General features: G+C 45.3%; 1 protein-coding gene and 1 long non-coding RNA gene across 2 annotated transcripts in view; one reads left to right on the top strand and one right to left on the bottom strand.

The window, feature by feature from the left end:
- The window catches only part of ITGBL1 (integrin subunit beta like 1), a 216250-nt gene that overhangs the window by 18364 nt on the left and 172290 nt on the right, over positions 1-25596 (top strand). The gene's annotated exons all lie outside the window — the stretch shown is intronic.
- Positions 12306-17634, bottom strand: LOC120400019. The gene is made up of 3 exons (XR_005595471.1): positions 17575-17634; positions 14636-15150; positions 12306-12585 (listed from the first exon to the last, which is right to left on the bottom strand). It is a non-coding gene; the product is annotated as an uncharacterized LOC120400019 (long non-coding RNA).

Consider the following 25596-nt stretch of genomic DNA (forward strand, 5'->3'; position numbering starts at 1 on the left):
CCTTGAGTAACGTCAGATTTTAGAGCACTTACAAAAGTCAAGTTTAAAGCATATAAAATGGCAGGAATTGAAACCCTCTAGCCATTTTCCTGTATTAGTGCAAGTTCATTATTTAAAAATGTACATTTTCTTAAATACTGTTCTTGCCTTGGGTCCCCCAAAGATTTAGTGGGCGCCATGCACTACCTTGGATAAAACTTGACAGCAATAATTTGATTTCTAGCTCTGGACAAAAAAAGCCCCAAACACAGAATTATTTTTAAAATGGCAATTTTTAGGATCTTATATCTCCAGAACCCCTGGCTCAAATGACTCTAACTATTAATGTTACCCTGCACCTTTCTGAGTTACACCAAATTTTAAAGAAATCCAACTAAGCATGTAGATTTTAGAGGGCCTAGAATGGTCAACCTTTAAACAGATGTTGTGATGCAACATTAATTGTAGTGGTGCTCCCATGCCACTATATTTGTCCTCCCAAACTGGTAGCTGCCCATATGCTGACAACAAAGACCACATAACAACTTGTCTAGATAGCATTGTTATAATCCACATTATTCCTGAATGAACACAAATATCCTCAAATGGAAGCCATGCACATGCATTGAAAGGAGAATATACTGTATCACTATATCACTGAAATGGATATGATGGAGAAAAACACAGTATAGCATTGCATCACTTGTATACTCAATTAGAGCACATTGTCGGCTTGCATACAAGCCAAGCAGCACCCATAAATGTTAGTGTAAGTGTCATGGGTCAGGCCCCATGCATAAGTTTAAGGATAGCATGCTCAAAGGAGGAGGCTTTTCATGAAAAGATGGAGACACTATTTTTTGCTGGTTGTTGATAAAATCACTGATCGAATGTGGACATCAACTACTCATGTGCAAATGGATAACTAGGCATCTAAATGGGCACTTACGCATGCACAATCACAGTAATTGCACATGGACCTCAAGACACCTCCTTTAAAAATGTGGTCCTGAGAAGTATATGTTACATATACAGCTTTCTCTGCTATAAAATTTTGGACCTGACACTGCAGCGTTTGCTTATCCAAAACTCTCATTGAATTCTATGGGAATTTTAGGTGTGTCATAGCTATAGGATTGGGCTCTCAATATGAGAAAACAATGTTGTGAATGATACAAGTACTAACTCTTACCAAGCAACACTTAGTAAGTGAAGGATAGTAATACTATCCTGTCTCATCTCCCCTTTTGTTCTATGTGTCTGCAATGCTGTGAGGAGGGCTAGTATGAGTTGCAATGTCTTCAGCATGTCCACAACACCCTATTTATATTCCATATCTTGAACTACTGTGTCAGTGAAATGACTTACTTGGAATATAATAGAGCAATGTTTCTCAAACTGGGGTCACTGCTTGTGTAGGGAAAGCCCCTGGCGGGTTGGGCCGGTTTGTTTACCTGCCGCGTCTGCAGGTCCGGCTGATTGCAGCTCCCAGTGGCTGCGGTTCGCTGCTCTGGGCCAATGGGAGCTGCTGGAAGCATCGCGGGCTGAGGGACTTACTGGCCGCCGCTTCCAGCAGCCCCCATTGGCCTGCAGCGGCGAACCGCGGCCAGTGGGAACCGCGATTGGCTGGACTTGCGGACGGGGCAGGTAAACAAACCGGCCCGGCCTGCCAGGGGCTTTCCCTACACAAGCAGTGACCCTAGTTTGAGAAACACTGTATTAGAGACTGGGGGGTGGATGGGAATAGCTAGCTGAGACTCAGTACAAAATGGGCTAAGGTGGGGAGGAATAAGGTGGAGGAAGCAAATAGAGGAAATACTATTCTTCCCCAGGCAGACAGGGGCCCCTGCCCTTTTAAATAGTGTCTTTCCTCTCTCCCTTTTGGTTTCCTATCATACTGAGTCTGCCCTTGGCTCCCCCTCCCTACCAGGGAGAGTGAGCTTCTCCCTGAGCTGCCAGCACACAGAGCCCCAGGAATCTAGGTAATCTCTTTGGGGGTTACATGTGTTTCTTATCTGCATTTGACAAGATAATGTCATTCTTACCTTTTAGATACAGCCTTTGCCACTGTTATCTGTGCCACTGTCACCCTGACTTTGGATTGTTGCAGTGTATTCTCCATGGGAACACATTTGGAAACTGCAGCTAGTGCCGAATGCAACAGGCTGTATATTGAGCACTGTTTCCTACAAGGATCACACTGCACTGCTGCTCTATGACTTTACTGGCTGTTAGTTGATTAGGGATGAAATTCAAGGAATTGATTTTGACCTAAAGGATTTGGGTTAGGGATGTAAATATTGGTTGAAAAAGTTAACCAGTTAAATGATTAAAATTATATCGTTTAACCGATTAACCGTTAACTGAGGTCACGCTGGCTGGCCAGCGCGGGTGAGCTGGGGCTGCGGTCACGCTGGCCCAGGCGGCTGGGGTCACTCCAGCTGGCGTGCTGTGGTTGGGGCTGAGGTTACTCTAGAGCTCGGGTGACTAGGCCACCAGGAGGGCCCAGGTGGACAAAGAGAGGGGCTGAAGGCTCACCAGAAGCCACAAAGAGTCAGAGCACAGAGGGAGAAGAGGATCATGATGTTAGACTGCCCAAACCAAGAGACCGGGGAGTGCCTAGGGCTCCATACAGATGTTATGCCTGCGGGGAGTGGGGACATATAGCTGCACAGTGTCCCAATACTGAGGAGCCAATGCAGTGTAACCTGGGGAACTGGGCAGACCCATGCTCCCTAATCCACCTTGTGGGGGTCTCACTAACCCCACATATGTACACCAGACCAGTGAAACTAAATGGGGTAGAGACCACGGCACTGGTTGATTCGGGGAGTGCTATCACGCTTGTCTCAGGGAAGCTTGTGAAGTGTAGTCAGCTGCTGTGGGCTAAGCGTACAGGGATAACATGCATCCATGGGACAGTTGGTTATTACTCCACCATCCCAGTAAAACTCGAGATTCAGGGGAACATTGAGGTAGCAGCAGGTGTAGTCCCTAAACTCCCATACCCGGTGCTCATAGGGAGGGACTTCCCAGGGTTTGGAAACTTACTCCCAGTATGAGGATTGGAGGAAAAGGGGAACCCTGAAGTTAGTGAGGCCTCCACAGTAGACTGTCAACCCCCAGTCTTCTCTGAAATATCCCCAGATTTATTTTCCATTCCCCGACAGGGTAGAAAGTCAAAAAGGGAAAGGAGGGCAGCTAAAGCCTTGGGAACCTGAATACTGACTCAAAGCCAGAGAGTTGCTCTCATAGGTGGGTGGGCCCGAGCATCTGAAAAGGAGGCCACCCAGGAGGGAGAAGCACCCGAGTCTGACCCCCACCCTAATGCTTCTGAACCAGTAGAGGCAACAGAGACTGGGCCCCTAGATTTTGGGCAGATTAGCCTCGGGAGAGGAAATTTTGGACAGGACCAGGCCGAAGACCCAAGGTACGACAACACTAGGAAGGACGTGACTGAAATAGATGGGGTCCCTGTGGAAGGGAAAACCCAGGGACCAGGACCCTACTTCATAATGAAGAAGAATCTCTTATACCGGGTTGCACCAGTACAGGGGCAGAAGGTACAGCAGATCCTAGTACCTCAAAAACACCAGAACGCGGTATTAAGTGTTGCTCATAGTCATCTTTTTGGGGGGCATTTGGGGGTAGAGAAGACCCTGGCACGAGTCCTACGACGGTTCTTCTGGCCTGGAGTACATGAAGAAGTGCGGAGGTACTGTGTGTCCTGCCCGGAGTGTCAGCTGCACAGTCCCCGTCCCCACCTGAGGGCACCTTTAGTACCCCTTCCCATCATAGCGGTCCCCTTTGAGCAAATAGCCATGGACCTAGTGGGACCCTGGAGAAGACAGCTCGGGGCCACCAAAATATACTTGTTGTTTTGGACTATGCTACTCGCTACCCAGAAGCCGTCCCCCTGTGGAACACAGCCTCTAAAACGATAGCCAAAGAGCTGATGGGGATCTTTGCCCGAATGGGGCTACCAAAGGAGATATTAACAGACCAAGGAACCCCATTTATGTCAAAGCTAATGAAGGACCTCTGTACGCTGCTCCATATACATACCCTGAGAACTTCAGTTTACCATCCGCAGACTGATGGGTTGGTAAAAAGGTTTAACCGAACCCTCAAGGCTATGATAAGGAAGGTGGTAAGTCGGGACGGGAAGTATTGGGACACCCTACTACCCTACCTTATGTTCGCTATCCGGGAGGTACCTCAGGCCTCAACTGGGTTTTCCCCCTTCAAGTTATTATACGGGCGTCACCCTCGTGGCATACTAGATATCGCCAAAGAGATCTGGGAAGAGGAACCCAATGAGGGGAGAAATATAATAGAACATGTAATACAGATGCAAGACCGGATAGCCCGGGTCACCCCTATTGTACGGGAGCATTTGGAAAAGGCACAAGAGGCCCAGAGAACCCATTATATCGCCAGGCAAAAGTCCGACAGTGCCAACCAGGGGATCGGGTGATGGTGTTGGTACCCATGGCAGAAAGCAAGCTTCTGGCCCAATGGCAGGGGCCCTATGAGGTGGCTGAACCTCATAACCCACAAGGTGCGGCAGCCAGGATGCCGAAAACAAGAACAGATTTATCACATCAACCTTCTGAAACCCTGGCATGCACAAGAGGCATGCATAACTGTCCAAAAAGACCTAACCCAGGAAAACAAGCCTTCCAAACAGGTGAGAGTGTCTTCCGATTTAACACCAGACCAGAAGAATGAGGTGTCTGAGATGATCCTCCGGAACCAAGATGTGTTCTCGACAAAACCGGGTTGAACAACCAAGACATATCACCACATCGTCACGAACCCTGGGGCCAGAATAACAATGAGGCCCTATCGGGTGCCAGCGGCCAAAAGGGAGGAAATAAAAGCAGAAGTAAAAAAAATGCTGGAGTTGGAGATCATCGAAGAATCCCACAGTCAGTGATCCAGCCCAATCGTGCTGGTGCCCAAACCTGATGGCACCACAAGGTTTTGCAATGACTTCTGGCGACTTAACGAAGTATTCCAGTTTGACATGTACCCCATACCTCGCATAGATGAGCTAGTGGACCGTCTGGGGAATGCCCGGTACTTGACTACTCTAGACTAGACAAAGGGGTACTGGCAGATTCCCCTTGCGGAAGACGCAAAGGAAAAGACTGCATTCTCTACCCCAGAGGGTCTTTTTCAATATACTGTTCTCCCTTTTGGACTACATGGGGCCCCAGCTACTTTCCAGTGCCTCATGGACAAGCTATTACGCCCTCATAACAGTTATGCTGCTGCCTACTTGGACGATGTGGTAATTCATACCCCAGACTGGGAAACTCACCTAGAGAAGGTGGAGACAGTCCTTGATACCTTCAGGCGAGCTGGCCTTACAGCAAACCCTGCCAAGTGCGCTGTAGGGTTTACGGATGCCAAATATCTTAGCTACATTGTGGGAAAAGGTCTGGTAAAACTCCAAGTGAACAAGTTGGAGGCCATCCAAAATTGGCCCTGACCACGTCGCAAGAAACAAGTCTGGGCATTCCTAGGTGTAGTGGGGTATTGCCGACGATTTATCCCCCACTTTGCGACAAGGGCAAGCCCCCTGACAGACCTAGTGAAAGCCCGTGGACCTGATCTGGTAAGATGGTCTGACGCAGCAGAGGAAGCATTCACAGACCTAAGGACTGTCCTCTGCAGTAACCCTGTACTGATAGCCCCTGATTTCATCAAGGAATTTATCCTGCAGACAGATGCATCGGAAGTAGGGTTGGGGGCCATTCTATCACAGATGGTCACGGAGGAGGAACACCCAATTCTCTATCTCAGTAGGAAACTCCTTCTGAGGGAACAAAAATATGCAGTGGTGGAGAGAGACTATGCCTCGCCGTACAATGGGCCATGGAAGCATTGCGCTACTACTTGCTCAGGCGCAGATTTGTCCTCATGACCAACCATGCCCCTCTTCAATGGATGCAGCAGAACAAGGAGAAGAACACACGGGTGACCAGGTGGTTCTTATCCCTCCAACCTTTCCAGTTCCGTGTGCAACACAGAGCAGGGAGCCGTCACGGTAATGCCGATGGTTTGTCACGTGTGCACTGTCTGACATCCCAAGCTGCCCAACCCCTTGGTGTTGAGCAGGGGGGAGGGATATGTGACAGACCCAGACCAGTGGGGTACAGGAGTCTGGTAGAGGGCAAATATACTGGTCACTGGATGAGTAGTTTTCTGTTCCCTGAGTGACCAGAGCAGGGGCTGCACTAGAGTAATCAGGAACCTGCTAGAACCAATTAAGGCAGACAGGCTAATTAGAACACCTGCAGCCAATCAAGGCAGGCTAATCAGGGCACCTGGGTTTAAAAAGGAGCTCACTCCAGTCAGGCGAGGGGGAGCCAGAGGAGAGGAAGTGCATGTGAGGAGCTGGGAGCAACAGGCGCAAGGAGTTGAGAGTGAGAGGGTGTGCTGCTGGAGGACTAAGGAGTACAAGTGTTATCAGACACCAGGAGGAAGGTCCTGTGGTGAAGAGAAAGAAGGTGTTTGGAGGAGGCCATGGGGAGGTAGCCCAGGGAGGTGTAGCTGTCATGCAGCTGTTACAGGAGGCACTATAAACAGCTGCAATCCACAGGGCCCTGGGCTGGAACCCGGAGTAGAGGGCGGGCCCGGGTTCCCCCCAAACCTCCCAACTCCTGATCAGACACAGGAGGAGTTGACCCAGACTGTGGGGAAGATCACTGAGGTGAGCAAATCTGCCAATAAGTGCAGGACCCACCAAGGTGGAGGAGGAACTTTGTCACAATATCCACTAAGTTTTAAAGCATTATGCCATGGTGATTATATGAACAGAAAAAAAATTACTTAGTTTTCACCTTTTCCAGTTGTGCTCCTATCAGCTGCTTGACTCATCGCATAGGAGAATAGACATTGCTCTGTGACTTTTAAGTTAATACCAAAGCCCAAATCAAACAAAATACTCTACATATATAAATAGTTTCTACCACACACAATCTATTACTGTTTTACACCTGATCAAAAAGGGACCCTGGCGGCTCCAGTCAGCACAGCTGACTGGGCCATTAATAGTCCAGTTGGCCACCCTCAGCAAGGCAGGCAGGCTCCCTACCTAGCTCCGCGTGGCTCCCGGGAAGCTGCCGGCATCTCCCTCTGACTCCTAGGCACAGGGGCGACCCCTGCCCCAATCGCTGGCTCTGCAGTTCCTATTGGCCAGAAATCGCGGTCAGTGAGAGCTGCGGGGGTGGCACTTGCAGGCAGGGGCAGTGCGTGGAACCACCTGGCCACCCCTGTGCCTAGGAGCCAGAGGGTGATCCCAGGAGCTGCCTGAGGTAAGCGCTCCCCGGAGCCTGCACTCCTCACCCCCTCACGTGCCCCAGCCCGGAGTCCCCTCCTGCACCTCATCCCCAGCTCCACCCCAGAGCCTGCACCCCCAGTTGGAGCTGTCACCCCCTCCTGCACCCCAATCCCCTGCCCCAGCCTGATGAAAATGAGTGAGTGAGTGAGGGTGGGGGAGAGCAAGAGACGGAAGAAGGGGGGAAGGAGTGAGCAGGGGTGGGGCCTCAGAGAAGGGCTGGAGCAGGGAGCGGGGCCTCAGGGAAGGGATGGGCCAGGGGGGCGGGGCAAGGTTGTTTTTCTGCAAATAGAAAGTTGGCAAACCTAGCATAATGTGGGGCCAGGATATGTCACTGTACAATAAGACACAATAGCAGTAAGTACATGTTACAAGTACATGTAACAGTATAAGCTGTAAATTTTGCCCATTCTTTTTTTGTTATACTTGTTAACTTAAAAATGGCCAAAGTCATTCTAATATAATTTTTAAAATGTTCCTTCAGGTTGGTAGCTTAAGTGCCAAATTTCAGCTGGGAATGGAGTTTTTAGGACTGTTTTTAAAACTCATAAAAAGAAGAAGTCTAGCAGGTGCTATTATAAGATCTTGTAAACAATGATCCAGAAAACACTCCTGAAAATGGTTGTCAGAATTATGCCACATAATTTAGCTCAGGACTAATGGGGAAATCCTGCCCCCCGGCAAGGCTTGAAAGGCAGGGGCATAACTGTGGTAGTGAGTGTGCTTAGGGAGGGGGCGGGGCAGAGGCATGGCTAGTAATTCCATGAACTACTGGGATTTTCTGGCCTAGCACTCTGGGCTGGGAGTGTGTAACAGTGTTCATCCATTACAGCAATCCAACATTTGAAATAGCAGCTTGTGCCTTTCAACCCCTGTGCACATCAGCATGTACAAAGCCCACCTACCCTGGCTTTCATGGCTCCTGAGGCTTTCACCCTAAGAATCCATTTAGAACAATGCTTCTCAAAGCCGGTCCGCAGTTTGCGCAGGGAAAGCCCTTGGCATTCCGGTCCAGTTTGTTTACCTGCCACATCTGCAGGTTCGGACGATCGCGGCTCCCACTGGCTGCGGTTCGCCGCTCCAGGCCAATGGGGGCTGTGGGAAGTGGCGCGGGCTGAGGGATGTGCTGGCCGCCCTTCCTGCAGCCCCCATTGGCCTGGAGCAGCGAACTGCGGCCAGTGGGAGCTGCAATCGGCCAAACTTGTGGACACGGCAGGTAAACAAACTGGTCCAGACTGCCAGGGGCTTTCCCTGCACAAGCGGCGGACCGGCTTTGAGAGGCACTGATATAGAAGACATCTGTGTTCAGATAATTTTTAAAATGAAGAAAAGACTGGCCATCATGCAACAGTGCAATTAAAGCCTTTTCTTCAATAATAAGCTTGAAGCTTTTGTGCAAACACATTATAGAAGAAAATCCCTTATGAACATTTCTTGTTAGTCAAATAAAGTCAATTATAATGTGAGTGCTGGTAAGGAGAATGAATAAAAACATAAAACTGACTTGAGACGTGAGATTAGGATACTGCATTGTGCATTTAAAAACTGGGACCTCTGGCACTTCTTCTTGAGAGAATTGCATTTCATTCTCATTTCAGTTTCAAGTCACAGATAACCCACATCACAAACACAGTAAGCATAATGAAGCACTGTTTCTAGTTTGTGCTCAGGGAGAGGTCTAGGTGAGAGCTATCATTGAACTAAAATTGATTGTCACCCCCAGAGAGGGCAGTTCCTCTAGCTATGAATTGAGGATGTAAGAGCAATTCCATTTAAACTTAATAATTCTCCAAATAGGCAGGTTCATCCTGAAGTCAGCATTTGGAGAAATTCTCACATTATCCTAGTTAGTTGTTTTTCCATTGCTCATAACAACACAAAACCATCACATTTTCTGAGAAAGGTTGATGCTGCAAATACAATCCATAACTCAAGAGCATGACCTTTCAAACACAACCATCAATCGCAGGCTACATTGCTATTAATTACAAATGACATGTTGTCTTCTATGTTGTTGGAATCATGGATTCGGATTCTGCCTGCAATGAAGTATATTAATCACAAAAGCATCCCTTTTTTCTACTGTACATGTCTTCAGGCTATATGATATAAGTAAGTGACTACATTACAATTATTAGGCAGACATATATACATATCAGTGAAGCTTTGCCTGTTTCCATAGGCTGCCAAGTTGCTATAGAGTCCAGTTTCCTTAAAAGGAATTTAAAAAACAAATTAATCCAATATCAAACTGGATACACTGTCATACAACTTCATAACAACCAGAAAAAGAAAAGTCATAATGTGTGACAAAACCAGGCTTTCCGTTACAATGAAAATAAAATATACTTGGCTGTAACACATAACTCCTGCTTAAAGTGAAGTAGGTAAGGTAGGTGTTTTTATGTGTGGGAATTGCAATTTGCACAATGCAGTGCATATAAACCATCTCAGAATTTACATTCAATTTCATTGTGAAATTAAATGGAATATTGCTATATCCAAGTTCTCCAGAAGCTCAGTGGTAGTCTCTCACTAGCCTTCCTAACAGATGCTGACTACCAGCAGTCTGATTTTTAAAAAATGTCAATATCTTATTAGAATTTTGTTTTACCAGTGATCTGCCAGTTTGTTTCTGAAGTTTTGCCCTTTGATATCATCACTGAATTTATAGTCTTGATTTCATGCCTGCACTGGTGCTGAAACCACTACTTAGAGGGGGGAAAATGCATCTCTTATCTTGGGCTGATTTAGCCCCCAGAATGCATTAGGGAAACCCTCAGAGATTCCCTAACAATTATTGTGCTTTGGGTAGGATAGACTTTATGGGCCTTGTGATTGCAGGGGAATAGCTAAGGGCATAAGAATGTCCTAGCCATGACTATTTCCTGCCCTGCCCGACCCACCCTGGCCCAGCAATGCATCCTGTGGGGTTCAGGGGGAACAAAACCACTTTTACATGTGCCAGACAGCCTTTCCACTAGAGGTATTTTCAAGGGCAGGATGGCAGGCAGGAGGGCCTTAGGACTGTTTTGTGCTGAATTTGTCAGTTCTACTAGTCAAAAGTGTCCCTGAGTCCACCTCACAGCATTGCTTCCTCGAGTCCACCTCACAGCATTGCTAAATCCCTGACACTAACTTTAACCTGTTTTTATTTCTTTTTTGAGGTATGTGTGTGTCTGTCTGATCCCTAACCTTCTCCTGCCCATCAAATCCCTTTTGTGCATTGGGGTGAGAGTCTACTCCCCTTCCCTGTTTATTTCTTGGGCATGGCGGAGGGTGCCATGTGTGCCTGCCCTGGGGAAGGGAGGGCAAATGCTCCTGGGTATCTAGTCCAGGGGAGGTAGACTCTTTGCCTCCATCATTATGCAGGGGTTGTGGGGGAATGATCCTGTCTCCCCATTACTCTCATCCCCCATTACTCTCAAACTCCCTACGAGGTGTAAAGGAACCTCAAGCTTCAATCTTTAGCATCTGGGCAGCTGCCTCTTGCTGTCACTTTTGATAGAGAACTCAGGGGAGCTCCCTTTCATATGTCATAGTTGGGGTAGGACTTGTTCTTTGAACCCCTAATTCTGTCCTTCTCCCAGAAATGAATTAAAAATTTAATATATCAGGCTAAAATGGACTTTAGTGAGGGTCAGGAAAAATTGAGGGCAAAGTCTGTCTCTGAGGGCTTGCCCCATTGATATCAGTGAACTTTACAGTGGGCATGTTCTACGCCAGAGGGAATTCTGCATCACTGTGTGTGTGCAGAATTCATAATCCTTGCAGATTTCTTTGCTTCCCTGCAGAAAAATGACTTCTGACAAAGAAGCAAAGGAAAAGACACAAGAGCAGTCATGCGCTGATCCCTGGCAGCACAGGCAGGTTTGTTTGGGGACCCGGAGCAGCTGGTAGAGACATAAATCACCGCCAGGGGAGAGTGTGCAGTCGTGTGTGTGTGTGTGTGTGTGTGTGTCTCTCACTCCCTATTGCAGTACAATTTGTATGGAGGGGAAGGGCTTTAGGGTGTTTCTAGGTGATAAGCATGGGGCAAGCTCTGTTCCCCTCAGAGCAGAATGTAGTGGCCTGCCTACTTAGTGAATTGTTCCTATTGTATTTGTGAATTTCCCCAGGAGTATAAAACAGGTGTAAAAGTTTAAGGCTCCTTTACATTGCCAGAATGGTGTAAAGCAGTGTTTCCCAAACTTGGGACGACGCTTGTTTAGAGAACGCCCCTGGCGGGCCGGGCTGGTTTGTTTACCTGCCACATCCGCAGGTCTGGCTGATTGCAGCTCCCACTGGCTGCGGTTCGCTGCTCCAGGCCAATGGGAGCTGCTGGAAGTGGCGGCAAGTACGTCCCTCAGCCCGCGCCGCTTCCAGCAGCTCCCTGACCTGGAGCGGTGAACCGCGGCCAGTGGGAGCCGCGATCGGCCAGACCTGCGGACGTGGCAGGTAAACAAACCAGCTCAGTCTGCCAGGGGCTTTCCCTAAAGAAGTGGCGTTCCAAGTTTGGGAAACACTGGCGTAAAGGACAATATGGCCTTATAAATGCTTAAGGTGCTTTAGTGATTAGAACTGATCTAAATTTTTGGACTGAAAAAATTTCTTGTGAAAATGTGCTCAATGAACTGTTTCCTACTGACCTTTCTGGAGATGGTCAGTAGCCAATATAAATTGTGAGTTTGATTCCCCAGCCCTCATTTGCTCTTCAGTTGCTTATGATGTAACACTGAGCATATGGCTGCATATGTTTTTTGACTAATAACTAGAAATAAAGGGCCAAACCTAGCTACATTATTATTAGGCAAGAGCATTTGAGGATTTCCTCCATGCTCCCTACTCCCGTTCTCCATCCATTGTATTGTAGTTTAAATAATTTACCAAAATAATGAAACCAGAGTAATTATACTGCATTATTTTGACAAATAAAATATGCAGAATTTTAAAATATTGTACACAGAAATTTTAATGCTTTGGTGCAGAATTTTCCCAGGAGTAATGTTCAACTATGTCACAGTCAGATGTCTGCCGAGAGGGAGGGATGTAGGCCCAGGTATTCTGGCAATCTGTGGAATTTGCTGCAGTGTTCATCTCGTGTTGCAGAATTGTGTTCCAGAGTCTAAGCTTTTGTTTATGACAGCATTAATGTTAATTAAAGGCTTCTGTGATTGTAAAGAAAGCTTTTAAAATGTTAATGGTTGCAGTGTTGTCTTCCTGCTTCTAAATACCCCTCATGGTGGCATGAACATCTCACTGGGTTGTTGACTCTGAAACTTAAAGATGACAATTTAAATGCCAACATCCTTGGCTCTTTTACTGTTTTGAAGATATAAGCCGAAACAGTCAACTAATATACTTATCCTAAACCATCTCAGGTGCTCGAAGGCTCAAGCATCTCTACCCAGCTGCCAAAATCTGCAGCTTTCTTCCCTCTAACTCTTGTCAAGTTGACAATGCATAGCTGCACTGTACAATAGTAAATCTGTAAGATACTGAAAGCTGAAAGGGTGAGGACCAGTCAGAATTGAAATTTAAAATAAAAATATGTAACAGGTGGGGCTATTGTACTATGGATTATATTATTCATGGGAAATAGTGTATTTTTGCATCTCTTCAACTCAGAGAAATCTGTTTCCCTGCTGTTGTACCATGTATGAGGCACTAAGACTTAGGAGTAGTTTCACTGCTGGCATAAACCATTCAATTTGTTAGCAGTGAATTTGTCTCTGTCTCTTTCCCATTCAGTGCCAAGTGCAATTCTTATGTTCATACTTGCTGTATTTTAAAACCTTTTGACTGTTCGTGAAATATGCTTGTTTTACAGCCACAGTGAAGAAATTCCCTAGCTCAGACCAGATTGTAGCACAGGAGGTGGTAAGGCAAAACTGTGTAGCCTCATGACAGCGTCTGGCTTCGTCAACACACTATGGAGTCTCTTCTTTATAAAAACCTAACATAATTTTCAGAGAAATTTCTGTTGGTGATTGATCTCTCATAATACACTGGATGTTGTGGGGTTGGGAGGATTGTTTACTAATTTTATTAGCATTGCATTTGCTATACCTACTGCCAGAGTAAAGAAAAGATTGAAACATGCATTAGATGTAAAACATTACCCCTCAAACAAAAATAAATTAAACACTAAAGTAGATGTGACTTGTATTGTACTCCAGAGATCCCTAATAATAGGAAGATATAACAGTCCATAGGGAATCATATTCATAAAGTCAAACTCTCAGGAGGAACATGGTAGAACATGGTAGCAGCATTCTGAAACTACTATGTAAATGAGGGAACAGGAGCAGAAACTACCATGGAGTACAGATGCTAATGAGAGAGGCGTATGCACAATCCTATGGAGTCTATGCATGCCCTTCTTTAGTTCTGTGTAACACCGGGTACATTTGACAGGTGATTTTCAGGAGGAGGGAAATGTGAATGATTCCGTAATCAGTGTTGAGAAAACACTTCAGTGTTGCACAAAATTATTAATGTCCTTTCCTGCTAAATACAGCACAAATCAGAGACAAATAAATATTAAGGAAGAATATTTGACACTTTAGATATCGGATAACTGTAACTAAGCTTAAACATATACTTACTGGGCAAGGGCTGTCTTTATTTTTAGGTACTGTACAATATTGAGAACATTGTTGGTATTTGTGATAGGGGACATCACCTATCATGAACACCTCTGTCAGTCTGGTATAAACCTGCACTCTCTCCCTCTCTTTCTGCTTGTGGTGCCCCCTGTTGGCTGTTGCTTTCGTCAGGTAGCTCTTCAGTGGCTCAGCCATCTGGCTAAATCACATGAAATCTAAAATGGATGACTATCACTCTGTCCTTGTTGGTGTCTGCAGCTCTGTCCCTGGGCTCAATTCTCAGCCTCTTCTGGGCTAGCTTCAAGTCCACCCCTGTCCTGTTATATAGCAGTGTCCCCAGGGCTTCCTCCTGGGAGACTCCTTGTCCTGAGTGGGTCTCACTGACCCAGCTCTCCAATCTGGTCACCTCTCACATTCAGTCCCCTTCCACGGGGGGCAACAAAGTTCAACAAATGCTTGGCCTTCCCTAGGGTCTTCAGCCCCATCCTTGAGTCCTTTAAATCCTACCCCTTTTTTTTTAGGCTTCTAAACAACACTTGTCCTCTTCTCAGGGCTTTGGCCACGCAGCCAGTGTCAGGGCAGGGGGGACCCAGGCCCACCCACTACTCCAGGTCCCAACCCAGGGACTCTACAAATAACAGCCACATGCCACTTCCTTTCATAATTATTACTGCTCTTCCCTGGGCCACTTCTCACATAGCCTCTTCCACTCAACACTTACCTCAGCGCTGAAGTTCTTCCTCACAGAATGCCATGTCACCAGAACCCATCTTCTGGTTCTCCCTTGAACTCCAGCAGGAAGCACCTTCCTTGCTCCTCTGGTCCCCACCAGCAAAGGTGCTCAACTCCTTTTAACTGGTGCAGCTGTGCTCTGATTGGTTACTTCCCTGCAGCCTCTCTAGGAAGGCCTGGAGGACCCACCTTCACTGCTCCTTTTCTGGGCAGGGTGTGGTAAGACCACAAGGCCTCAAAGAGCCTGGTACACCGCGGGGGTGAGGCAAGGCTCAGGGCTTCCAGCCCGTGGCACGGAGACTTGCCGCGGGCCAGATTAAATGAAGCAGCTGGCCGGATTTGGCCTGCGGGGTGTAGGTTCCCCACCCCTGTTCTATGTTAACAGGGTAGTTGGTGCAGCTACATAGTGATGGGGATCATACTGCATAGTTGTATTTCTTCTCAGTGTGGTGTACCGGAGCCTGATTTTCAAAAATGATCACTGCCGTTTTGCTCCTTTCTTTGCTGTATAATGGAAGAGAACATGGGCTGCTTTGGGAATGTGATATAAGAACCTATATAGATTAGGATGGTATTATTAAGTCCAAGATATTTATAGACCTCAGTTTTTGGCTTGTCTCCTTTCAAATGCTATACATGATGCTCATGCACTCTCAGAGAGGCTGCTAGGATAGGGTAATCAACTCTTCTTGACATATTTAGACCTCATAAGACCAAGATCCAAGTGCAACTCTCGTTTCTTGGTCTCCTACATTGTTGTGCATTGAACTAACATCCCTTATTTTAAATGGGCACAAATGTTCACTGGAAATGTGACAACTTTAAACACTCTATTACTGTAATGTGTTGAACGAACCCTTAGTAAAATGGAAATGTTAGGCTGGCTTTCTTTCCTAAACATAGGATTAAATTCTCTGTTGTTGTAACTCCAGTGAAGCCAGTGGAGTTATGCCAGCAAAGCACTGGGCACTCAATCTTTCCTTCCATTATTTGAATTAAATCTACACCTTTTTACACCTCTCAGAATTAAGACATCACACAGACCACATCAGTTGCTTGTAAATAATAATCAAAGTTTCACAGTTTAGAAATGCTTTTACTCTTGGCTAAATTCTACTTGATTGACCCGTCTTTTTTCGTTCTACTTTAAACAGCTATGAATTACTCAGCAGTAGTTTGACAGGACACTTACCAAAATAATTTTTCTTCAAACAGAGTTAAAGTGAACAAAAAATGAGAGATTTGTGTGAAAGCATTCCAACAACTCAAAAATACAGTTCTTTCAAAGCAAGTTGTAGGTGCAGTGTTAAACCAATAAAGGAATTGAATGTGCTGGCAGAGAAATCCAAAGTTTTATTAAGTGATCTGTTCTATGGGAAGTCAGGATGAGATTGAGACATCATAATTGGATGTGCAAGAGATTGTTCACAGCATTTTTTCCCTTTCACTTGAGTTATCTGGAGAACTTGTCATAAATCAGAACTATCCATCTTACATATCCATTAAAGAATTATGTAACAACCATATATCTGCTACACTCATATGTGTGCCATAAGACATTTCATCTTCAGTAAATGCTCAGAGTACAGTGCAATCAGTATTCAGTTAATTCTTTGATACTTTGTCAAATTACAGGAATTTTTTAATGGAAGTATTGCAGGGTGCAGTCCCAGATCATGCCTCCCTGTGATGTGATACTGCAGTCACCCCACCTCAGTTCCCCTCTTGATTCTCTAATCAACTTCCACACAGTCAAGAGTTTTAAAGTGACATGCTTCCTCCTGGCGTCTGATTTATTAAGCCCTTATAAAATAAACACTCAGTTCATTTGACCCTTCCAGACTCAAACCTGCCCTTCTTCCCTCAGGACTTTCCATTTACCCTTGTTTAAGAGCTTCAGTCTGCAGCTCTCTCTTGATTCCCTGCCCCCTCTAAGTAGGAGAACTGTCTGTCTCACTCTGGACTCCTGACCACTCTGGCCTTTTCATAGCCATGGTCTTGGGGCTCAAACTTCTGCCCTTTGGGTAGGGTCTCTACATCCCTCCTTCCTGGGACTATGCTGGAATCCTGGAAGGCTTCCTCAGCCCACCTTCATCCTGATTCTACTACGGAAGAGTTTCCCTGGAGGTCTCTCTTAACTCTAGGCTCCTAACATGTTAACATGATGGTCACTGTACAATATTAACTGTTTTAAATGAGGTTCAGGATTCTGAGTACAGACACGTGTTACTGCTCAGCCTTTTTAGTACCCTGGCAAACACATTAGGAAATTTATGCCAAAGGTTAGAAGTTTATTGATTGAAACACACAAAAGGAGAAGAATCAAAACAAGGCAAAAGGCATAGAAAGTGAAATTGAGTGATTATATACAACAAACTTAACCAAGACCTATCAGAGTCTCTTTTTAAAGAGAGGGAATATTGGTTAGAGTCTCTTATTCTTTCAAGCAGTCCTTGTTGTTTGGGGAAGAAAGGGGTTAGCTCTGTAGTTCAGTTTTGAATCTGGATCGATAATCACTTTCCTGCTTTTTGAAAAAACAGACAGGCACAGAAGGGAGAGAAGAGATAGGATAGTAAATTATGAGGGAAATACACATTTTGTTGGTGTTCTGAGGATATCAGGTGGCTGGTCAGTCATGGACGGACGCTTTGGGCTTGCAGGTCGGCCACAACCACTGTTGCTCTGGAGCCCAGCTTTCCTCTCCAGTCTGGGCTGTCATCTGGTTGGTCTGATCAGGACCCTCTCCTTCACTGGTCCTTCTCAGGCTGAGCAGAGCTGGATGAGACATCTCATCTCGCTGTGCTGGTGCCATGCTGTGCAGTTGATTTCAGGATCAGGTGAAAAGCCAAGAAAGAGAGAGAGGACAGGAGAAAGATAGTGGAGGATGGAATGGGACATATAAGGGAGGGGAAAAGAACAAAATCTCACATGTATAAGGCTGGGGGTCCTCGCTGGTGCAGCAAAAATGGTCAAGCATTCCCACTGGTGTGTCAGTGTTTGGATGTCACAATAAAAATTCTTCTGCCATGGCAACAGTAGTGGTGGTAACAGTTCATTTTCTCCTCCAAGTTCCTTTTTGAGGGTCCCCCAAAGAGGGGCAATGGGCAGAATAACCCAGCCTTTCATTATCGTGTTCACCAATTAAGTCTAATTTTTGAAGCACAAATTTTGGTCCATTGATTTCTGGTCTTGTACTCCTCTTGTTTACCAGTCATAATCTTAACCCAGGCCTTGGGTAGTATCAGTAGACCTCTCTGTTTAAATTAGTTCAGTCTCTGTGTCCTCCTTACATATTTCTTAAACAATTTTATTTAACAGAGCATTGTGACAATTCATTAATCTTAAAGCAGACCTTCTAGGCCCCAATTATTACAAGAGGCCTTCAAATGGGGTTGGATGGCTCCAGGTCCCACTACCCTTAAAGGGGACAGACTGCCTTATTACAAGACGCAAACACAATGTCTTGTGTGTAAATGATATTAATTATGGAGGTCTTGGTAGTGATTCCATGGTTAGGGTTGCAACCTAAAATTCACTTGAAATGGGGCGTAAATTCCTGTTTTTCCCCCTAAAAGTTAGGTGGCTAATCAGTGAGATTTCATACTGAGTTACTTTTATGCTCTTTGATTTTTCTATGTAGCTCTTTTACTGTAGACTGGTATCCAGAAATGGACAGGAGTGAGAAATCCTAACAACTGTGCAACCAGCTCTCTGGACTGGTATTCTGGTTTAGTAAGTGTGGCAAGGCACCTTCTCAGTCTCCCCAACCTCTGCTGCTTTTAGCCCTGGTGAGACAGGCTTGGGTAATATGGTCCCCCTTGGGACACTGGGGAAGTCTGCTCCCCATATCTCCACCAGTCCTGTTTAGAGTCTTTTTACTCCCTTGTGGGAGAGAGTCTTGCTTCTCCTCCTGGTGAGGCTCGCTGTCTTGCTGCTCCAACACTCCTGGCAGCAGGGCTCCTTCTCTCTCTGCTCTCCCCTCTCCTTCCTCCCAGGGAAGGGTTTAAAAAGGTCTCAGGCAGCTCTAAGTTGGAATCAGTTGATCCTAATTAACCTCAGGTAGCTCCCCCTCAGCTGATTCTAAGTGCTACCTTGGTAACCCTTTCTCAGCTGAACCTGATTTACCTGTAGTTGCCTCCCAGTTGATAAGGAGGAGGGCCTTTTAACCCTCTGGGACTGATTCCTACCCCTCCCTTGCAGCTGTCTGTCCTGAGTATCACATAAGGAAGATCCATTGTAATTCCATGAATTATAGTGCTACTAGGATTGCCCATAGTCACTGCTTGAAAGTCACTGGTTTTACATATTAAAATTATGTAATAATTGAAATTATTTATGAAACCTGAGAAGCATAGTTAGCTACTCAAGAATTCATTTTTACCATGTGGGCCACATTTTCCAGAGGGCCTCGACCCAGTTTCTTAAGCAAAAGATGAACAATAAGTGAGAGGTTCTCGGGGCTTAGTTATCTATTTAAATATATAAGTACATTTTCCTCATAGTTAGAGGAACATAGCTCATGCTCATAGATTTAGGTGATGGATTTACATGTATAAAGAATTAAAAAGTATTTTAAATTGCTGTGTGCAATGCTTTGCATTCCATTTCCTACAACTCCAACTACTGGGGAATATAGTTGATTGTGAACATATTTAGGCAACATTTTCACTATTATATTTTAAAATTTGGCTTTGCACACTCAGTCAATCACAAACCTAACCAACACCTGTGGAAAAATGCATGAAACAGCAAAATACAAATCAAAAGTAAAAACTAATACAGGGCAATGGAAATCATGACTAACGAATTCAAGAATGATAGAAAAATCTTTATCCATGTTAGCTTCACTAACACCTATTTATTCAAATAGCAAATAACTTATTTCTGGAGTAGGACACTAATTTGTTCTGTCTTTTTCAGTCCAAATGAATATAAAATGAATTGCCAAACCCCGATAATCTTGTGTTTCATCATACATTTGATAAACCGGAAAAAAAAAAAGAGAGAGAACGTGGTGTTACTTAGCTTGTAAAACATATAGACAGAGGGCTGTAAGTGTTATAAACTTTAACTAAGATCTGTAGGCCATAAAAAACAGTTGAGAGGAAAAAATGTCTCTTATTTTATTAAACAATTAGGCCATGGCATCATTAAAATTAAACTTTCACCTAGTGCTACAGTGGACAGCCTTTTTGATCAAGAAAAAAGTAGCAGTTAGAACATATTTATGGAGTGCACTTCAGAGCACAGATTGGAGTTTTGTACAAGCAGTTTGGGGAGATGTGTGCTAATCTAGCTGCACAAAATTATGCCCACTGAGGTGGAATTATTCTCAGCTGCACTACATGCTTCAGTGGCTCTTCTGAAAATAATTCTGTTTCTTTGCATATGCAGTTTTGCAAAGCATTGCCTATAAATGCACTTTTCTGAAGTGTACACTTTGAAAAAATTGACTACTTATTTATACACTAGACCAGGGGTCGGCAATCTCTGGCACGCGGCTCGCCAGGGTAAGCACCCTGGCGGGCCGGGCCAGTTTATCTGCCACGTCCGCAAGTTCAGCCGATCGCAGCTCCCACTGGACATGGTTCACCACTCCAGGCCAATGTGCCGGCCGTGGCTTCCCACATCCCCCATTGGCCTGGAGCGGCGAACCGCGGCCAGTGGGAGCTGCGATTGGCCAAACCTGCGGACACAGCAGGTAAACCAACTGGCCCGGCCCGCCAGGGGCCTTACCCTGGTGAGCTGCATGCCGGAGGTTGCCGACCCCTGTACTAGACTATCAGTACAACTTTATGGCATACCTTTTATGTATATTCTGTGGAGGAATAGCTTAACCATCCCAGTATCCTAGAGTCACTCTGTATAGGATTGCTTTGGTCCACAGAAGACAAGCTACTTAAGAGCCAACAATTCACTTGTTATTTAGTCAAAGCCTTTATAATCAATAGTGGGAACCCTCTTTCTAAAAGTTCTAGGTTTCTTTCTGTAGGCACTGTTTTTTCTGGCATTGCAATATATAAAAAATACTGTGTTTAAATGATTAAAAACCCTAATCTTTCATTAATGTTCTCAACTGTTTCAATTTTTAAGTCCTCTGTGTGACACATCGGAGTATGCATGGCCTCATGCCTCAGAACACACCCAAAGCATGCACCGATAGCCAAGAATTTCATACCCTGTTGTGGCTTATTGCTTAATTAGAAACAGAATATAAATGTGTACAGGGAGCTTAATGTGGTTGTGGGAGTGAGAGGAAGGGAGGGAAATCCGAGAAGTGAATATATGAAATTACAGCTGAAATGTATGAGAAGGTGTAGTGCTGCACAAAATGTTCTCGATTAAATGAAAATGTAGAAATGTTATAGCTGCATATGCAAAAAATAAAATAAAAGATAATCCATTTCATGACTCTTCTTGTCTGATGATTTGTGCAGTATTTAAGCCAAGGAGGTAAGACCCTTACCAGTTCTCAAGACCAGGGGTTCCTATACTGTGGAAGACATACCACTGATGGTGCTCAAACTTGATGTTCCATCGATTCACTTCATGACAACTTATGAAGAAAGTGGTACATGAAACAATAAAGTTTGGGAACTGCTGCTCTTGACTACACTCAAGGTGAGCACTTGCTCTATGGAAAGGGGATTGTGAAATTTAAAAGACAAGTGTCACAGCTTTGTGGGGAAATACCAATGTCTTTCTAGCAATGCAATGAGGGGAAAGTTCTGCTCTGGAAAACAGATGATCTAATAAATAACTCAGTGTTAGCATTTGTAGATAGGCTTTAACATTTTATTGTAATGAGCAGAGGCAGCCACAGTAGTTCAACAGCTTTGCTGCTTGTCTGTCAACACCTTCTTCCAGTAGTGTTACAGTGGAATAGCACTTTGGTTCACTTTGTGATGACATAGAATGAACTAGAAATGTAACTTTTAATGAAAAGCTTATATTCGGCAAAAAAGAGAAGCAGAAACTAGGGCACACAAAACGAACACAAGTATTCTAGCCTCGGGAGCATTTAATCATTTTCACAGCTGGGGAGGGTCTGATTGGTTTTCCAACTTTTACTTCTGAGGGAATCAGGTTCCCCTTAGTTTCCAGATACCTGGTTACTTAGAGGACCTTCAAAGGCAAAGGTGTGGCTTAGAGGCCAAAGCTTCATGTTTGAAGCAGTTAACCTCATAGGAATCAAATTATTACAGGGATGACTCAGTGCTTCTGAAGTAGACAAACTGGGTTCCCTGTGTTTGAGGGGTTTGTATGATTATAATTTTTAAAAACAATAGTTTCTTTGGCTCTGTGCAGACTTTAAAAATCCCACAATCTTTTTAGGTAGAATAGGGGTTTGTCCTAGTGTCTTTTGGATACAATTTCCCCTCCTTCACCTGCTGTACAGTGTGCTGATTGCTAACTCCCACCCAATAGTGTCTGCATTTTGCTAAGACCTAAGAGAAATGTATTTGGTGAAACAAGTACTAACAAAGTCCTGTTGATGATTTGTTTAGGTGTGGTTTATACAAGTGCATATAGCATGAGATTACTTTTTTTCTTTGCTGGAGACTACCCTAGTAAATAGAAACATATTCACCGTGTTTTCTTATCCACCCTGCCTCACGAAATGGGGATTTAAATATATTTATATATAAATATTTAACTCCATAGAATCTCAGATTTTCAGCAGGTATGTTCTATTAGTTTCCAAATACCTTACAGTAAAGCATGCTGCAGAGAGCGTTCTGAAGACAGTGTATTACACTGGGATGTATTAGCAGTTGTGTTGTAAGCAAGATACAAGATGTAATTCTTCCAGTCTATTCAGCACAGATGAGGCCTCAACTGGAGTAATGTGTCTGGTTCTGGGCACCACACTTTGGGAAAGATGTGAAGAAATTAGAGAAAGTCCAGAGGAGAGCAACAAGAATGATTAAAGGTCTAGAAAACATGACCTATGAGGAATGATGGAACAAATTGTGTTTATTTAGTCTAGAGAAGAGAAGACTGAGAGGGGACACGATAACAGTCTTCAAGTATATAAAAGGTTATAAAGAGAAGGGTGATAAATTGTTCTCCTTAGCCACTGAGGACAGGACAAGAAGCAATGGTCTTAAACTGCAGCAAAGGAAATTTAGGTTAGACATTAGTAAGAACTTCCTAAATGTAAGGGTAGTTAAGCAGTGGAACAAATTACCTAGGGAGGCTGTGGAATCTCCATCATTGGAGGTTTTTAAGAGCAGGTTAGACAAACACTTGTCAGGAATGGTCTAGATAATACTTAGTCCTGCTTCAGTGTAGGGGACTAGACTAGATGACTTATGAAGGTCACTGTAACGGTTTTGGGACTCACCACCTGGCACCTCCTGCTGGTTGTCTCCAGGAATTAGCTCTGTCCAGTGGAGCGCCCCCTCCTGGTGGTGTCCCATCTGTCATCTCGCTGTCAGTTGGCGTGTGGACCTGCGTTGCTCCCAATTCACAGCATCCTCTTCTGGACCAGTGCCCTCTGGCAGTGCCCCTTAGTCCATCCACACCCCCTTCTGAGGGGGGGGGGGGGTTGATCAGCAGTCCTACCCCCCAGCCACCATGTCCAACCACACCCTCTGAGTCTAATCCCTCTTGTCAGGGATCTGGCATAGTCTATAATGGCCTCTCCCTACGGCCAATGGCCGGGTGTACTGCAAGGGGGGAAGGGAGGGACCCAGGCCCGCCCTCTACTTTGGGTCCCAGCCCAGAGACCCAAAGTAGCAGCCTCGCTGTCCTCCTTCTCTCCCCTTGTCTGTCTGCTTCCCTGGGACGCTTCCCCTACGGCCCCTTGCACCCGCTAGGCCCTTCCCTTCAGGGCCTGCAGCCTGGCAGGCTCCGGGCTAGAGCTCCCTTTTGCTCCCCGAGCCTGGCCAGCACTGCGCTGTCCACAGTGCTAGTCTCCCACCCTTGGAGACTGACCTTCCCCTCTCAAAGGCCTGGGCAGGGGCGGCTCTGGGAATCCCGCCGCCCCAAGCAGGGTGGTGCGCCGCGGGGCGCACTCTGACGGTGCCGGTCCTGCAGCTCCGGGGGACCTCTGGCAGACGTGCCTGCAGAGGTTCCGAGGGTCCCGCGGCTCCGGTGGAGCTTCCGCAGGCACGTCTGCGGGAGGTCCACCCGAGCCGTGGGACCAGCGAACCCTCCACAGTCATGCCTGCGGGAGGTCCCCCGAAGCCACAGCTCTGGTGGACCTCCCGCAGGCAGAAGGTCCGCCGGAGCCGGCTGCCGCCCTGTCGGCAAAATGCCGCCCCAAGCGCGCGCTTGGCGCATTGGGGTCTGGAGCCGGCCCTGGGCCTGGGACAGACTGACTTCTCCCCTTCCTGGGCAGCCTTCTTATAGGGCTGAGCCTGGCCCTGATTGACTGTCTCCACTCTGGGCCCTGATTGGCTCACAATAAGCCCTTCCCTGATTGGCTCCCTGTCTGCGCAGGCACCTTAGCCTGCCGCAGCCCACACTCTCAGGGAGTGGGGCAGACTGTACAGTCACTTCCAGTCCTACATTTCTGTGATTCTATGAAATAGTACAAAGGTGTCTTAGGGCAGATTTTAGTACGAAGGGAAGGGGGGATGAGATGAAGAAATATAGTAAATAGGCATAGATGAAGCTAGTAATAGCCATTGGAATCAACATTTGTATTGCATCATTACTTTGATTTTCTGCAAAACAATGTGTTTAAAAAGCATATAAGTGGAGAAAATGCATTGATTGTAGTGAGATTAGCATATATGAAAAGGGCTTAGAAGTGTTCATTGGTACTAGCACAGAGGATACAAAGCCATTTGAGGCAGCAGAAGTGGCAGCATTAAGAACATTAATATCAGGAATATTAGCACAGGCTGTGATGGGCAGGTCTTTCAAGCACCTCATATGCTGGTGGCAGCTGTCCATCTGTGTCATAATGTCATGTACACTGCACATTAAGGCTTGCACGCTTCCCTTACATGGTCAAAAAAGGGAATCCCCATGCTCATCTTTGAAATCTCCATTCACATACATAATCTGCCAAAAGCCAGCAGAGATCAGTTCTTTTTTTGTGTGTTTTGGCCGAGTAGCATATTGCTAGGGCACCTCTCCTGTCAAGCAGAAGATCCACTAGAGACCAAAAGAATATGTACTCATAAATTTAAAAAAAGGCTGAATCAGAGCCCGTTTTCTATATACCTTTTGCTATATACACATTAATCTATTTTTCTATATGTGTATTCACCATAAAAATAAAGAATAGCATTCACAATATTGTGCCTAGGCAAGCAAGTTCAATGTGAAAATTGAGATACCTAACTGAGATTCCCAACAATAATTTAATCAACGTTGAATGACTTGTGAAAACAAATAGAAAGCTGGCAAGTGCAGATTCTACCCCCTCAATGTATTACAGGCAGTAAGCCAAATGCCGTCTATATGATTAGGTCAATAGTTTCAAAGGATACTCAAATACAGAAGTATGATACTAAAACAGCATTCAGTTCATCTGACTCACTGGAAAAAAAGATAGAAAGCTTTAAACATTGGATTGGACAAGACTGAAATCTTGGTTATAAAATCAAAAATTTCTTCAGCTGTTTTGCAAGTTCACTTTATTAAGAAGTATAGTAATTTGTTATTATTTCATTATTTTTAGTTCTTTTATAAAATGTGGTATAGACACGAGAGCAGTAAAGAAAAATCTTATTTCAAGTTGTCTTTTAAGGAAGGGCTGATTATTAGGCTTCTTTTACCTAGTTTCCACCATGCAAAAGCAATAGATCTTCCCCAGCCATCTTTCTTTCCTCCGTTACTCTCACTCAGACTCTTAAGACTTCATTGCAGGTTCCAGCCGATCTCCCTCTTTCTTCTGGGTATATGCCAGAAAGACATGGTTTGTGAGTCGAAGCTTACAAAAGGGATACAGAGGAAGGAATAAACAAGAAAACTTCTCTCACTCAGATTTCA

The sequence above is a fragment of the Mauremys reevesii genome, linkage group 1 (assembly GCF_016161935.1).
Source record: "Mauremys reevesii isolate NIE-2019 linkage group 1, ASM1616193v1, whole genome shotgun sequence".
Lineage (NCBI taxonomy): Eukaryota > Metazoa > Chordata > Testudines > Geoemydidae > Mauremys > Mauremys reevesii.